The 14902-nt window shown below is 42.5% G+C and overlaps 1 protein-coding gene across 5 annotated transcripts in view; it reads left to right on the top strand.

Moving 5' to 3' along the window:
- hdac4 (histone deacetylase 4) overlaps positions 1-14902 on the top strand; it is a 138178-nt gene that overhangs the window by 53955 nt on the left and 69321 nt on the right. The window lies entirely within an intron of this gene.

Here is a 14902-nt window from a genome sequence, read left to right as displayed (position 1 = left end):
AGAGAAATATGCATATTTTTTTGCTTGTTTTACATAAATAGCATTTAGAAAGTGTTACAAGTCTTCAGAGAAATGATTCGTGCCTGTCGTTATCTAAATGTCATATATTCCGTCTGATTATTCCGGCGCTGAGTGGTGGGCTGAAGGCATCGCACAGTTTTTCAAACACTTTTAAATGCTGGGAAACGGCTCAATCAAATTAGACTTGTAAAATCGAGAGTTTGGTACGGCCCTAATAATAACTAAAATTTTTAAATGCCTGCCAAAAAAAGGACAACAGCATTTTATTGGAATAAGCGCAGTACAATGCTCTATTAACACATTCATGAGATGTGTTAGAATTAATTAACTGGGTGCCAAGTGCAACAGTAACACTTCCTGTTTCTGTGTGTGTGTTTGCTTGTGTGTCTGTCCTATGATGTGTAGTCCATTTCCACACAGTTACCAGTGAAAGTGCAGCAGCTGCAGCCGGCGCTGGTGGACCTGAGAGTTACCAGCCTCTGTGTGGCTTGTCGCTTGATGCTTCCTTTTTTTTTTTTTTGTTTATAGATAAATTTTGGGATCAAAAGCAGAATGAGCGTCAATCAGAGTGAACGAATCGTTTGACAGTTTGAAGCTCGAGGAAGAGCGAGGTGGAGGAGGACGATGCTGCTGCTGATGATGATGATGGTGGTGGAGACAGATTTGAGTGCATATTAAATAGGATGACTAAATCGTGCACAGGAGGGAGGTACTGTAAGAGGAGCAGAAGTCGGCACCTTTTAGGAGTCACTTCCACACAAGGAATGTGGGCTTGAGCATCTGTTTGTCTCCGCGAATGCACGTGTGACTTCAGGAGACGGGGAAAAAAAAAAGTTAAAGACTTGTGAAACATGTACCGTTGGGTTGTGTGTGTGTGTGTGTGTGTGTGTTTTGCATGGCATGTCTGTACGTCCATCCCACCGCAGAGCCTAAACTAAACTAAGCTCTTTTCTCCCCAAGCCAAAACAGCTTTCTCCCACTCTGCACAAATTAGCAGCAGCCCACGCTCCACTAACACATAACTGTCAGAGCACAGACACTGCAGGGAGTGAGGAGGAGTGAGGGGAAGGTGAGAGAAGTGATGAGGAAGGAGGGGAGGAGGTGGGAGGGGGGGGAGACAAATTGGGAGAAAAGGAAGGGAAAACAGAGAAGAAGGAAAACGTAGACCAGAAGTGTCTGTGTAGCTCACAGAAGGGCTTCGTTTCATTTGTAATCGTCAAGAAAAACACGACAGTTGTTTTGTTTTAATTTTTTTGAGCTCTCACAATTTGCGCACATGTCCATTTTTCTGTCCTGATATTAATCTCGGCAGAATGTGAGGCGGGCGGGCAAGTTGAGAGAGGAGGACGGAGGGCTGTTCACGCAGGAAGTGGCAGACCTGTTGGCCAGCCTGACTGAACAGCCTATCTTTATTTAGAGTTGTCAATTATCTGTGTGCACTTAAGAACCTGAGAGAGAGGGAGGGAGAGACTGAGAGGAAGGTAAGATAAATGCGATGACTGGAGATGGGTGTGGGGTAGATGGAGACCGTAAAATAAAAAGGAAAAAAAAAGGAAGAGATGGAAAGAGAGAGAGAGTTGGGAGGAGAACAGCAATTTTGAGGAGAAGAGGGGCCTGGATAAGTAGAAAAGGGGGGATGAGGAAAAAGCACATTATGCAAATATCGGCAGGCTCATTAGCATTTCAAAACTCTGGAAAGGAAATCACGAAAAGTGGAGAGAAGCATATTTTTGGACGACGCCAAATTCATTCTCACTCTCTGGATCGCAAACTCTCTCTCTCTCTCTCTCTCTCTCTCTCTCCCTCTCTCGCAAGCTCGCACACCCGTCGCCGCCCCTCTCTCGTGCTTTTGCACTTAATGCCAGTCTCCTCTCTTATTTCCTACCATGTGATTTCTACTTCTGTGCTCTCTCAGCCTCTGATTTAATGTGTATAGTCGGCATCTCAGGCTGGTCTACACACTCGGGGTTCAGGGTAGGATTTTTTCTGGCCCTGTGAACAGCTTGAATTTTTGCTCACAGGGATTCAGCATGGTGCTGGAAACAACCCTCCATGTTGACATGCTACAGTAGCATCATCTAATCATTTAGTCACAGTCTTCCGCTGCATCCCAAAGGATTGACATCTGGGGGCTGTGAAGACTTTTGGTGGACACTTAACTAATTAACTAATGGTTTTGGAGCTACTTTGATGTTGTCATGTGGTTTGTGACTTGCAACTCGTTTCCACCAAGCAGTCCGGTTTAGTTCAGTTCAGTTCAGTTGGTCACACATGGGGATGGTTGCAGTGGTGGTTCTAGACAAGTTTTAATAGGGGGGCCAGGATGGGGCCGGCGTTTTTGTGGGGGGGCAAATACAACGCAGGAAAAAAAAAAAGACATCCCTCATTCAGACGAGGGATAAATGGGACATGAAACAGTAGTTCAACAATTTTGATTGGGCAGTAAACTGCTGAGACACTTTATTTCTGCCTTTCCCTTCAGTACAAAATCATTGCAGGAAATCTGTCATTGTATTACTGATGTGGACTCCCTGACCAGGGGGCCACAGGGGGGTCCAGACTCAGAGTTAAGGGGGCACTGGCCCCTATTGCTCCCCCCTCCCTCAGAACCGCCCCTGAATGGTTGTTTTTGTGTTTCCATTCTCAAGAGTTGATGGCGTCAAAGATCCTGTTCCTTCCTGTTTCTTCTTTACCCCTCTGTTGAGCTACCAAGCTCACTGATCCAATGAAAACCCAGCGTTGTCTCATTGTCTGCGCTCTGATGTAGGATTTCCCAAACTACTGTTTTATTCAGTAGTCTTTTGTCTTGCTGCCTGCAGCCTTCTGTTGAGTTTGTTATGGTGTTGTAATAAACAACAACATGTGTGTACTGTGTGTAGTGGGTGTTCAGTCGAACCAGAGAGAAAAAAAAGGTTGTATGAGGAAGGATACATAAGTGTTTGAGATGACTGAAACAGTAGACTTCTTCAGGAATCATAATAAAAAATTACCTAGAGCATCTTTTTCTGCATCACAATCTCTTCAAAAAGTTTCCACTGTGCATATAGAACACGTACACGTCAATACTGGTGTATCTGTGGTAGGCAGACATTGGCTGATAATATTAACCAACTGTTGTATTGGTTGGGCTTAAATATATTTTCATTCTCGCAGTGAGGCTGAAGTCGCACTGTGTCAGCTTGGCCATACCAACCCTACCCACCTATATATGTTAATGGTTCGATCCCTTTTTTTCTTCTACATACCACTGCTGTGACGTGTGTTTGGGCATCTGCATTTTGTCCTACAGAGCTGCTGTTTACTGTATGTTTCAGAGACTAACAAGATGAAGATCAGATGTTTCCGAGACACTCTAACCACCCTGTGGGGCTTTCAAAATGATTGTTTTCATTATAATCTGCAGATTCCCAAAGAACAAATCGGCATCTGATTATTTTGTCCAACCAACAAAAGAAACAAATTCTTACCTTTTTTAAAGAAGGTTGAATCAGCAAATGTTTCACGCTTCTTGCTTGAAGAACGACTAAATGTATTTGATTGTCGAAACAGTTTGCAATCAATTTGTTGACCAATTGTTGCAGCTCTACCGCCAACCATTACGTTGTCAAAGTCACTTGTACTTCTATTATTCCCATTTCAGTGTTTGGTCTGAAGAAAAACACACTGATATCATGATTATGAAACATTAACTTTTAATTATTTTGAAAGTGATTAACAGTGAACACCCTGACACTAATCTGATTCAATAACTCTATCTTCAATACATTTCTTTGCCTTTGAATCTCCCGTCATTTACGTTTTGTCTTTTATAGGGTTGAATGCAGAGTGCGTTCGTTGATAAAAGATGTTATACATGAAGAGAGGAGATGGAAAAGCAGTTGAAAGGAGACTTGATTAGTGTTGAGTGCAGAGAGATTGAGGGTGAGGTGTGTTCCAGAGGACAGGCTGTCTGAGGTCACCATGACCGCGCGAAGACACTTGTCTGCCGGCCAGACCCCCGCTGCCTCCCTCACTACTCATTTGGGTTTTGCAGTCGCGTGTGTTTGTGTGTGTGTGACTGAATGCTTGACCTAATCCTGACATTTTTAATGTGCTCTTTGTGTTTGCTTCATGAGTCTAAAAGACCATTGCCCTACACAAAGATTTGGGGAGTTTGGCAGGCAGATTTTGAACTGCGACAACCTCAATTTCACCTCCTTGTCATCTGCGTATTTTTTCTTTTCTGTGCGGTCTCTCGCCTCTGATCTTTTCTGCCTTTGCTGCTATTGATTCTCAAAATCTCCCAGGTGAGAGAGAGACTTGCCCCAAGACAGGTGGTATGTCAGAACATTAATTTAGATTAACATTCTGTTTGTGAATGAATAATTTCACGTATTAATCTTTTATTTAGCTTTAAAGCTGCAAGAAATGTTTCTTATTCACACTGAGGGAAAGTATTAACACCATAAGTTAAAATAACTATGTGAATCTCTTTGATTTTTGAGAAATGTTGTTTAATGATACCTACTTCACTATTTTTACTTATTGTGGTGTTATTTCCTAGATGATGAAACAAAACGATGGCTCTTACACCGCAGGGCTCCGTTATCCAAATTATCAAATGCACCAAAGTAGTGAAGTTCTGATGAAGTGCAGGTTTGTGTAAGACATAACTACTTTAGTGTATGAAATCATTTGGATATTAGAGCTCCGCAGTTTAAGAGCTGTCTTTTTGTTTCATGTTCTGCTAATTTTTCGACTCAGCATGGATCCTGTTTTTGTACATTTCCTAAAGCATTATGAAACGCTTCATATCTCTAAAATCTTTACAGTCGAATGCTGCATTGACACATAGAATTAAAACATTTATGAAAAGTACATTGGAGTGCCACTTAAAGTTGGAATTCCTGCATGTTAACTCCAGGCACGTTAATCTCTTAGATTTCATGGGGACGGGGTAAAGTGTATTTTGTACTGTACAGTATTACAGTATGTGTATCATAGTGAGCGAAGATGTAGGAGGCTTCACTTCTGAGGTTCACTCAGTGTACACTTGTCGAAGAGACGTCTTTTTGTTATGGTCAGCAAAGTTTTTGTTGACTTGTGATGTCGTGCACCGGCAACAACTGGGAGGACAGAAGTTGGAGATTTCAACTAAAATATCAATCTGCACCAACCAATCAGGCGTCACCCAAGGAGGTTCTGTTTTGCGATACAATTGCCAAATCATGCTATTTACATATTTACAGTCTTTTGAATTTTGAAGACTTCATTCTAACAGAAGTGTTGAGTGTGAATTTTAGTCCTACAACCCAAGAGTGACAGACGCAGTCGGCACCTGCTTGACTAGCCACTTTTTTCTAATGGAAGACAACCTGTTTTGTATACACATGCTCACCAGGGAGCCCACACAGTCCACACGGCCCCCAGGCCCCGGTGCCAGTTCCCCAGATGGGCCCCGAAAGCCCCCTACCACCCCCACACACCCCCTGACCTGGCATGGTTCCCCCTGCCTGGTGCCAGTTTGGTGTAGGCAGGAGTCTGTGGGCAGCTGCTTCTTTTCTGCTCAGCACCATCAGGCGCACACACACATGCGCACACACACACACACATGCGCACACACACACACACATGCGCACACACACACACATGCGCACACACACACACACACGCGCACACACACACACACACACACACACTACCATCCATGTCAAACTCAGTGCCCAGGGGATGTTCCCAAATGGTTCTCTTGAACTGCTGATGAACTGAAATATAATCTCCTGTACTTTTCTTCACAACATCTTCCTGAATCAGTCTTTTTTTTTTTTTTTTTTACTTCCAATTGCACCTAACGGTTGACAGAATACCTCCATTTAGAATAAAGATGGTCCACAGCATGTACAATGTGCTGAAGCAGTGGGTTTGTAGGCAGCCTGCTGAAGAAAACCTAAAGCTGTCAGGGAGCAGAGGTGAAATCAGATTTGATCCCGAGAGAAAGATTGGAGTTATAAAGGGAATACAAGACAGTGTACCAGTGCCTAATGATATCTACAGACATAGCCTGAGGTTGTGGCCTTCATGTCAACCCCACTAAGAAGACACACACACACACACACACACACACACGCACGCCCTCCGCGTTGAATTCTAAGTCGGCGTAGTAGAGTGCTCAGAGCCAGACTTGTTTTTGTCTTCCAGCAGAACAGGCAATGTTTTAACCTACTTTGTCTGCATCAGTGCCATTATCCTGACAGCTATAGCAGGTTGGTTGGACTATGTGTGTGTGACACAGAGGTTGTGTTTATGTGGCTGTAGTAGAGGGAAAATAAAGATTTTACCATGTCATGAATTTTACATGCGGCCCGGTGTGTTTTGCCGTGTTGGCTGGCTGGCTCGACTTTCGAGGACCTAGACGTCTGGAGACTGGAGAGGTTGTGTTTGGTGATTTGTTTTTAAATTGTCAAATTTTTACTCTCAAACAGCCCAAAAGGACAAACAGCTAAAGAACCAAGACTTATTCAGAATTTTTGAATTTGTCTTCATGTATCTGAGCTTTATATTGAAGCTTTAGTGTCTGTTACCATTCCAGTTAATCAGTGGATGGATTAAAATTTAAGCACTTTGTTATAAACAAATAGGTCCAGTTTTTGTTAATCTCTCTACACACCAGAAATATCACAGTTAATGCTACTTAATTATCTTTATTGGAAATAGATTGGGCTCAAAGCTTGTTTATGTAGCAAACACTCACCTGCGCACTTGTAAACTTTCCAGATCAGAAGATAATTGAGTTTAAATGAATGTTTTCGTGCAGTCCTTCTCCTCAGTTCTTGGCTGATTAACCATGAGGGAAGCGTCTTGTTCAGTTACCCGGCAAGTTCATAAAATCTGAATTTAGCAAGATGGCTGCTTTCAAAATAGTGCATACGCTTGTTCCTATTCCCTGCCTTCCTCCACTACATCTCCAAATATACAAACATATCATCAGCATAATTTCACCCGCAATTCAATGGAAAAAAAGCGATAAGTTTGGTTAATCATTTTCTCTAAATTAGTGGGAATCCTGTCTGTCTCCATATATCAGCCCTGTGATAAACCCGCGACTTATCCAGGGTGGATCCCGTCAGGCGCTGGGATCGGCTCCAGCCCCCTCCAGCCCCCCCCGACCCTGAAATAGATAAGCGGTTTAAGATGATGGATAGATGGATGGATCTCAGTTCCTTCAAAGGTCGCTACTGTCCAGATGCTTTGCAATAGGTCAGCACGTCAAAGTTCATCTAGGTTGAAATCTGAACAGACCAAATAAACATGTCCATTTGCCAGGGGATGATGAGGTATAACCATGCACTGTATGGATGTGCTGAAATAAAAAGAAACCAGCCTGGCAGTTTTCAGCTTGCTTGATTTTGACTTGTTGATGTGCTTTCTGTTACCTTCCCCTTCGGCAATTTAAGACAGATATCTCACTCGCTTCTGTGGCACACCAACAGGGGGATAGAATAAGAAGGCATATGTAAAGATAGATATCCTGAGATTGTAACATTTGTGAATTTACAGTGTGTCTGTTCAGATCTTAAGACGGACATAACAATATCATGACCATTTGTCTCTGGCCATGCTTTGCCCTTTCACTTCCTCTTAAACTTGCTTGTTAATGCAGAGGTGTGTTTTGTAAAGGCCTTTTAAAAGCCCTAGCAGGACCGTATGAATCCAGAGGAGTTCTCTGGAAGCTATCTATTATGGATGACCACTCCAGGGTTCAGACCTTTGCTTTGCGCTCGCAAGGGGTTTGCTAGCTTCTGGCCAACAACACCACCATGACCAGAGGCGGGCCTTCCACTTGTCCGGGAAGAGGAGTTCATTACAGCCAATCTCACAGCCTAATGGCTGCAGCGTGGTGGTCAGTGATAGACTGTAGTTTACCACAAACTCATTTAAGAGAAGAAATAGACCATGGTTTTTTGCTGTTTGCAATCAAGTTTTGTAAGTGGAAGAACTTGCTAAAAGTCATTGTGAATAGACTCGGGCTTTTATACAGCTGGAGAGATGAGTTCAAGAATAGACTGTCTCCTCTTCAGTTACTGTTAAACACAATAAACAAGCCTCCACAAGTAGATACGTCACCAAACACAGACTATTGTTGAAAGACTGGAGGAATGCCAGGATCCGTTACATAAATGATCATCACCAGATCTACATCAGGATAAAGTAGAATTTCTGTTCTAGTCTGGCTGTATCTTTTTTCTCACAGTGTGAGTCCTGGAGCTTTTTCTGTCATGGCACATACCTGAACCCATCCGTCTATTTGATGCACTCCATTTATATCTGCATGTGTCATTACTCCCTCTGTGTCTGTTTACATCCCGAGGAAATATTGATGAGGTCCATTTTAGGCAGGTTGCTATAATCTGCACTGCACCTTACGGGTTTGTGGGCCTAGCATTAGTGCACAGGGCCATCCCTGTGACCCATGTGATTTAAAGTGCACAGGGATCAGCGTGGTGAGCTGACATCTCTCATAAGTTCAGCTTAGCATCGCCGACAGCTAATGGCTCTCTGTCTGCTGCGAACTCGGCACAGACTGGGAAGGCATTACCATTGAGACGGAAGGAGAGGGCGTAAAATATGAATGAACGGAGCTCCCCGCTGCAGCCAAGAGCTCAAAACATCTCTTTGTCTTTCCTCGTCTGTTTTTTTTAAGAAGGCTGTTGTTGAAGCCTTTGAAGGTCTGTCTTCTGCGCACTTAGGAGCTGATCGTTGTTATTAGTGTTTTTGTAGAGCTTGTTAACTCTACCTGATAAAAAATTGATCTGAGGATTGTTTGAACTCCTTTTTGTTAGTTTATACAGTGGAACCAAGCACTAAATTTGCTTATCAGAGCTGTTGTAGAAGGCTAGAACACTGTGGCAATCTGAACGAGAGTGGTGTGAAAAAACTCCTCAGTCTCTGGGAAATTGTATATTCCCAGTCCTGAGTCTACCATTTTCCCTTTTTTATTCATGATTACATACTACCGCCACTTGTTGGCCGTCAGATGTGTTCAAGTGTAACTTTTTGACCCAGGCACAAGCAGCAAGAAGCAACCAGCGTCAGCTTTTGTTGCCAGTTTGGTGCGTCTGAGATGAGTGGGTAAACTTCTTGTGTTTTCCCTTTAGTTCAGTTTGTTTCCACTAAAAGCCTGTCTGAGCCTGTGTCTGAGGTGGAACAGAGAAAGTAAACACGAGAAGAAATGAAGATGGCAATTTCTGCCCAAATATAAAGAAAACAATGTGCTCTGTCACTCGTTCAATTCAGACCTTGATTCATTCGTCTTCCTCTAAATGGTCTCGGTGTCATCTGGGTCTGTTCCCCCGTAGATCTGCCCAAATCGATCATGCCAAGGGGGAAAAAACAAAGCAAAAGCTGGCTTTAACCGGACTAAACAAGGCCCGTTTCAAAACACCCAGAGCAACATAACTTAGCAAAGTTTGTTTGTGCATTAGCTTTGCCTGTTTGTGAAAGACATGAGAAGAAATGCCTTCTCCGAAGAAGTCGCTGCTCATAAATAAGGATTATAAACATGTTTCAAAATGTTTTATAACCATATTTATACCATGACAGAAAACACACATATGCTGGTTCATTGTCTGGAAATTAGATTACAAGTCACTTCACAGACCAATCAACCAGAACAGATTATTCATTTATTTGTTATTCCAGCAAATTAAAGACTAAACAAACCAGTCACAATTTTGGTAAATCATTATTGTTACAAAGCGGTCTCTTTCCCATGTGTTTCAAACACTTTCTGATACAGTGCTTCCAAACCCAGGTGGAAAATCCATACATCTGCCTCACAAAATGAAGTTTATCTGTCCGACTTTCCTCTAAACTCTGCTTTATCTATTAATGTATCAACTATTCAGGTCTTTTCTTGTAATCAAACAAAGGAAAAACACTCTTCGATCGGAGTGCTTACACTATGTGGAGATAAGCCTGTGGTTACGAGCCGGTCGGTTTTGTTTTTAGGGGCCACAGGCCAAAAAAAAGGAACATGGTGTGTCTTGTATAGAAATGGTTTTGCAAAAGTCTCAGGTGGTTTCTTATAGGTTTTCACTGTATATATCATCACATCTGACAGCAAATAAACAGTAGACAGCCCAGTGGGACAGCAGCTCTGTTCTAGTCGAGCTGCGTGACTGGAGTTTGTATTTGTGTGTGTGTGTGTGTGTGTGTGTGTGTGTGTGTGTGTGTGTGTGTGTGTGAGAGAGAGAGGGAGTTAGAAGCAGCTCACATGTTTACATTGATTCCTGTTGTTTTTCATGGAAACATACTGCACCATAAACAATTTCTCATTTTTAAATGCACTTGGAACAAATTTGGTCCTCTGTTTTTAGGTCTTCAGCTTAAAGACGTTAATTTTATACAAAAGCAATAACAAACGTGTATAAATTATTGTTTTCAATGCGATAATGCAGAATTTATGCATTGAGCCTGTTTACCCAGCTAATATCTGCTCCACATGTACTATTTTTTTTTAAATTAACATATTTAAAGAAATTGAGAGCAGTTGTTCGCTACGCGAGAACAGGCCAATGACAGCTGAAAACACTGACCCATAACACAGCTGAGCGCTCACGACTCTCTCCCTGTGCTGATCTGTTAAGCCTTTTAAAATATTCTTTAATAACCTCCAGTCTGTTGCCATGTATTGGCTTCGGAAGGGAAGTGGCAGAATATGCGAGGGAGAAAGTACACGATTTTTGGCACGAGTTGTTTTACACTTCAGCAGTGTTTTATAGCAGTATGAAAATTAAGACGTGAGAGGGGAGTATTGTAAAAGGGTGGGCGCTCATTTTTCGGCATCGTCTGAGCCCGTTCTGATTGGTGTTGGAAATGTATCGCATCACCTAAATCTGATTTTATTTGACAAAAAAAAGGTTTTGGAAGGAAAAAAAGGATAATTTTAGAAAGTTTAATGATTGAAATTTTAGATTTAGTGTCTGTATTTTGAGATCCCTGGTGATGCTCCTCAATGAAAGAGGAGGCAGAGAGGGAGAGACGTGTGTGTGTGTGTGTGTGTGTGTGTGTGTGTGGGAGGGGTGGGGGGTGGGGGGGGTTATAGAGAGAGTGTGTATTATAAATAACCCAAATCAATAATAAACGACACAGTATCTCACATATTTGGAGTCGGGTCTGGGGTTCTCAGGGGAGATGGATGAAAAGCAACCCCCCCTCCACCCTCATCCTCTTCCCACCAATCCCCTGGGGGGGGTGACAAGAGCATAAGAAGGTACAAAAATAAGAGTTGCTATCTTTTTTTTCCTTTTCCTCTCTCTCCCTTTTGAGCATGAACCAGCTTGTGGTTATGGTTTGCACGCACGCTCGTGTGTGTGCGCACATGTGTGTACATTACGAGGCGGACACGTCCATTATTTATTCATCAGCCCTGTCTGCCAGGCTGCCACACTGTGTATTTCAGCATGCCTCGCAATCATTATGCCACATGCATTATTTAACGCACACGCGCACGCCGGCTCTGATGCAGATAGCTACACGAGCGATTTATCTCGGATATGCTCACTTATCACCTTGTCTGCTTCTCGCGCCGACTGTTGCGAATGACTGCACGAGCCCTTCTTCCACACACACCTTCGTCGGCTCATCATCAGGTCACACACACACACACACATCACACCTGCACGGCTTTCATGAGGCTGTCATTCATAGATTTTTGTTTTCATATAATGTGCACACACTCCCCTACTCGTGAAGTCCTTCCGCCCCGGCACGTGGTGTCTGTATATGTTGACATGTAGCGTAGTCACATGCCGGTGGTCGTGTCATGAACATGAACAGGTGACGGTTTAACCCTTACAGCTGTGCCGATGCGGAGGTAGTTATCTAAAATAAAAAATGATGGTAACTTAAATAACGTCGCACCTCTGAAAACATCAACAAAGTGTTGAACAATCAGGATATGCATTTAAGTTAAAATAGTAAAAGAAAGCAGGGTAAAATGTCACGTTTATGACAAAATGAAAACAGGTAGAAACAAAACTAGTGAAAAAATAATAGCACTGTACTGTGTACAGTTGTAGTAAGAAAACAAGCAATTAAATATACACCATATGAAGGCTTTTATATAAAGATGAGATGAGATTTAAAAGAGTTGCTCGCCTCAGATCTACAGGTAGGGAGATCATAAAAGAGGATTATGTTAAAAGCCTTTTCACCTTTTGTGTTCAGACATGGTCATCAGGATGGACACAGCTGAGGATCCAAGGTAATGTAACAGAAATATATTTTGGTACGTCTCAAACCCTGCTGAGTGAAGAAATCAGTTCTAAAAGCGAGAGGCAAGGGTGAAGCAGGATGTGCTGGCTAATGAGATCGTGTATCAACACAAAATAGAAAACGCAGAAAATATATGTTGTGTTTTTCAGCTGCTTCACATTCTTCTCTGTGCTCTTTTTCTCTTGAGATTACTTTAAGTGTAATGTTTAAGTTGCATGTATTGTAACAACATTTGCTGTGCAAATTCGGTGTCAATTCTTGTGTATGCTGAGTCACGGCCCTCCAAAAATACACTTTGAAAAGCTGTCCACATGTGTGTCACTGCTGACTTTTGTTTGCCAAGCTGTCAGTCGCAGCTCTGACCTTTGACCATGTTACCCACCATGTTACCTAATGTCCATACATTGATTTTTATTGCAAAGTTCATGCGGTGCTCTTCTGCTTCAGTTGCACAGTCTGGTCACTACCCTCCCCCGGAGCCATTCTAAAAAGGTGTTTGTGTGCGTGTGTGTACGCCATTGTGGTTTGGGCTGAGCAGCGCTCGCTGTTATCAGTGTCATGGCTGCATGAAGCTTAGCTAAGCCTTTGACGTCAACAGCACACAACGAGCTGATAACGCAGACTTTTATCGCAGCCAGGTGTGGGTGTGTTGTCTGATCAAACAAAACTTGGCTTCCTGGATTCTACGCTGAACTTCAAAAATAGCTTCTGCAAACACACACAAAAAACACACACATGCACAAGTTCGATTCGGAAGCGTGTGCAAGAAATCAGTGCGTTTAAATGAACTTTGATACTGTAATTACCAACAGGTTCCTGAAGCACACGCCATGTAAACAGTGAAATCAGTCACCCTTCAATAAGTAAAGAAACATCTGTGTGCTTTGCCCCGTTTCTATTTCTTTAACAGGGTTTTTACTTGTTTGCATATGCTCGACAAAAAGGGAAGTGAAGGCGTCACAGAGAATTGAGTGACATCAATGGGATCAATAAAATCCAGCAGATTTCTGATTTAAACTGAAAGTGAAACTAAATGAATACAAGTAAGTCTGTTTCCTTGTCCTTAGACTTCACCGAACTCTCCCTCACTCTGCTGTCGGGTCTGCTCTCCTGATAGGACGGTTCAAATCAGACCTAAATCATTCCTAATCTTCAACCTCTCATCTCATTAGTGTTGGTGCACGTCCTTCAGTAGTAAGTATTTTGTGAACTTATGTAATCTTACAGTGATTTGGGAAAAATCTCTAAATACACAGTTGTGGCTGGGGATTATCAGTTATAGATCAGTCAGGTTATTGAACTGTGCTTAATTTTAGGGTATTTATCAGTGTCACATGGGAGTAATTGCCGCATTCGATCCTTCCATGTCGAGTGGCTGTCCAATGTTTTTCTTTAACTGTGCCTCTGATATGTACATCCTGTCTCTCCTGAGTCCGTCTCAGGTGTGTTTGATAACCACACTTGAGGGATCACTTGATAAAATGATTTTATATTGGCCGACGTGTGGATACTGGAGCATCTTGTCTGTTTCCCTTCACTCTCGTTGGCTGGGTCTCAAAGCACCCGTTGATATGACAGCGAGGCATATGTCAGGTGTCGCCCCCAGAGGAGCTCTCGTCACTAGTGGACTCTGATGCCACTCGATAGGCGAGCCCTTAATTGCGCCTCATTATCTTTCAATCCAAAGCCCATGACTCATCTGCAACTCACTTCTCAGGCGTGCACGTATGGATCTGTCTCTGCTCCGATGAGGGCTGAGCCTAACAGTTATTTTCATTATTGAATAATCTGCCCATTGTTTTCTAAATTAATAATTTTATCATTGGTTTGGTGAAACATGTCAGTTCCAGCTTCTCAAAGTCCAAAGTTGTGCTTTTAGATGTCTTGGTCTGTATAGACAAAACCCAAAGATGTTCAGTTTGATACGATTAAACAAAGAAGAGCAGGACGTTTACATATTTGAGAGGCTGAAAAAAGATGTTTTTTTGACATTAGTTGGAAAATCTGTCATGATATCAGTTGTCACAGCTGAAAGAATTTCCTGAAATGACATTATCATGTAGACACACTGCTGGTAGAGTGTGTTGCTGTCGTCGAGGCCACACAGTTTGTTAGTAACTAGCTACTAAATGAATCTGTATCTTTTTCATTTTTCCGTTATACGGCAGATGGCAACCAGCATCAAGGTGCGTCATCACCATCAGCTACGACAGAGAGAAAAGGAAATGATTTAAGAGTAGACGCCCCGGGCTGTGGATCGTTTTGTTCCGTCAATCGACTTATCAGTGAGTTGAGTCATTGCTGCAGCTCTGACAGATTCGACTTCTTGAGATTTTCTGATGGCCTTTTAAAGCTTCTATCCCCCCAAACTACAGCATAGTTTATACACCACATGCTTCAGAGGCAGAGAATTTGTACATTGATGACTTAAATGTAGGAATTAAAGTCAAAACTGCTAACATACAGATTTCAAACCCTGCTGAGGTTTGATTCAAACCCTCGCTGTCAGCATCATTTACTGTGTGTGCAGTAATGGACTCAGTATTGGACTCATAGTTTTTCTTTTTTCAAGGTCTTGTCTCAGAATCGGTCATAGTTTTGCCAGGTTTTGTCTCGTTTTCAGACA

Source organism: Acanthopagrus latus, chromosome 9 (genome assembly GCF_904848185.1).
Source record: "Acanthopagrus latus isolate v.2019 chromosome 9, fAcaLat1.1, whole genome shotgun sequence".
NCBI lineage: Eukaryota > Metazoa > Chordata > Actinopteri > Spariformes > Sparidae > Acanthopagrus > Acanthopagrus latus.
The sequence above is the reverse complement of the archived record's forward strand: the minus strand, read 5'-3'. Positions and strand labels throughout refer to the sequence as shown.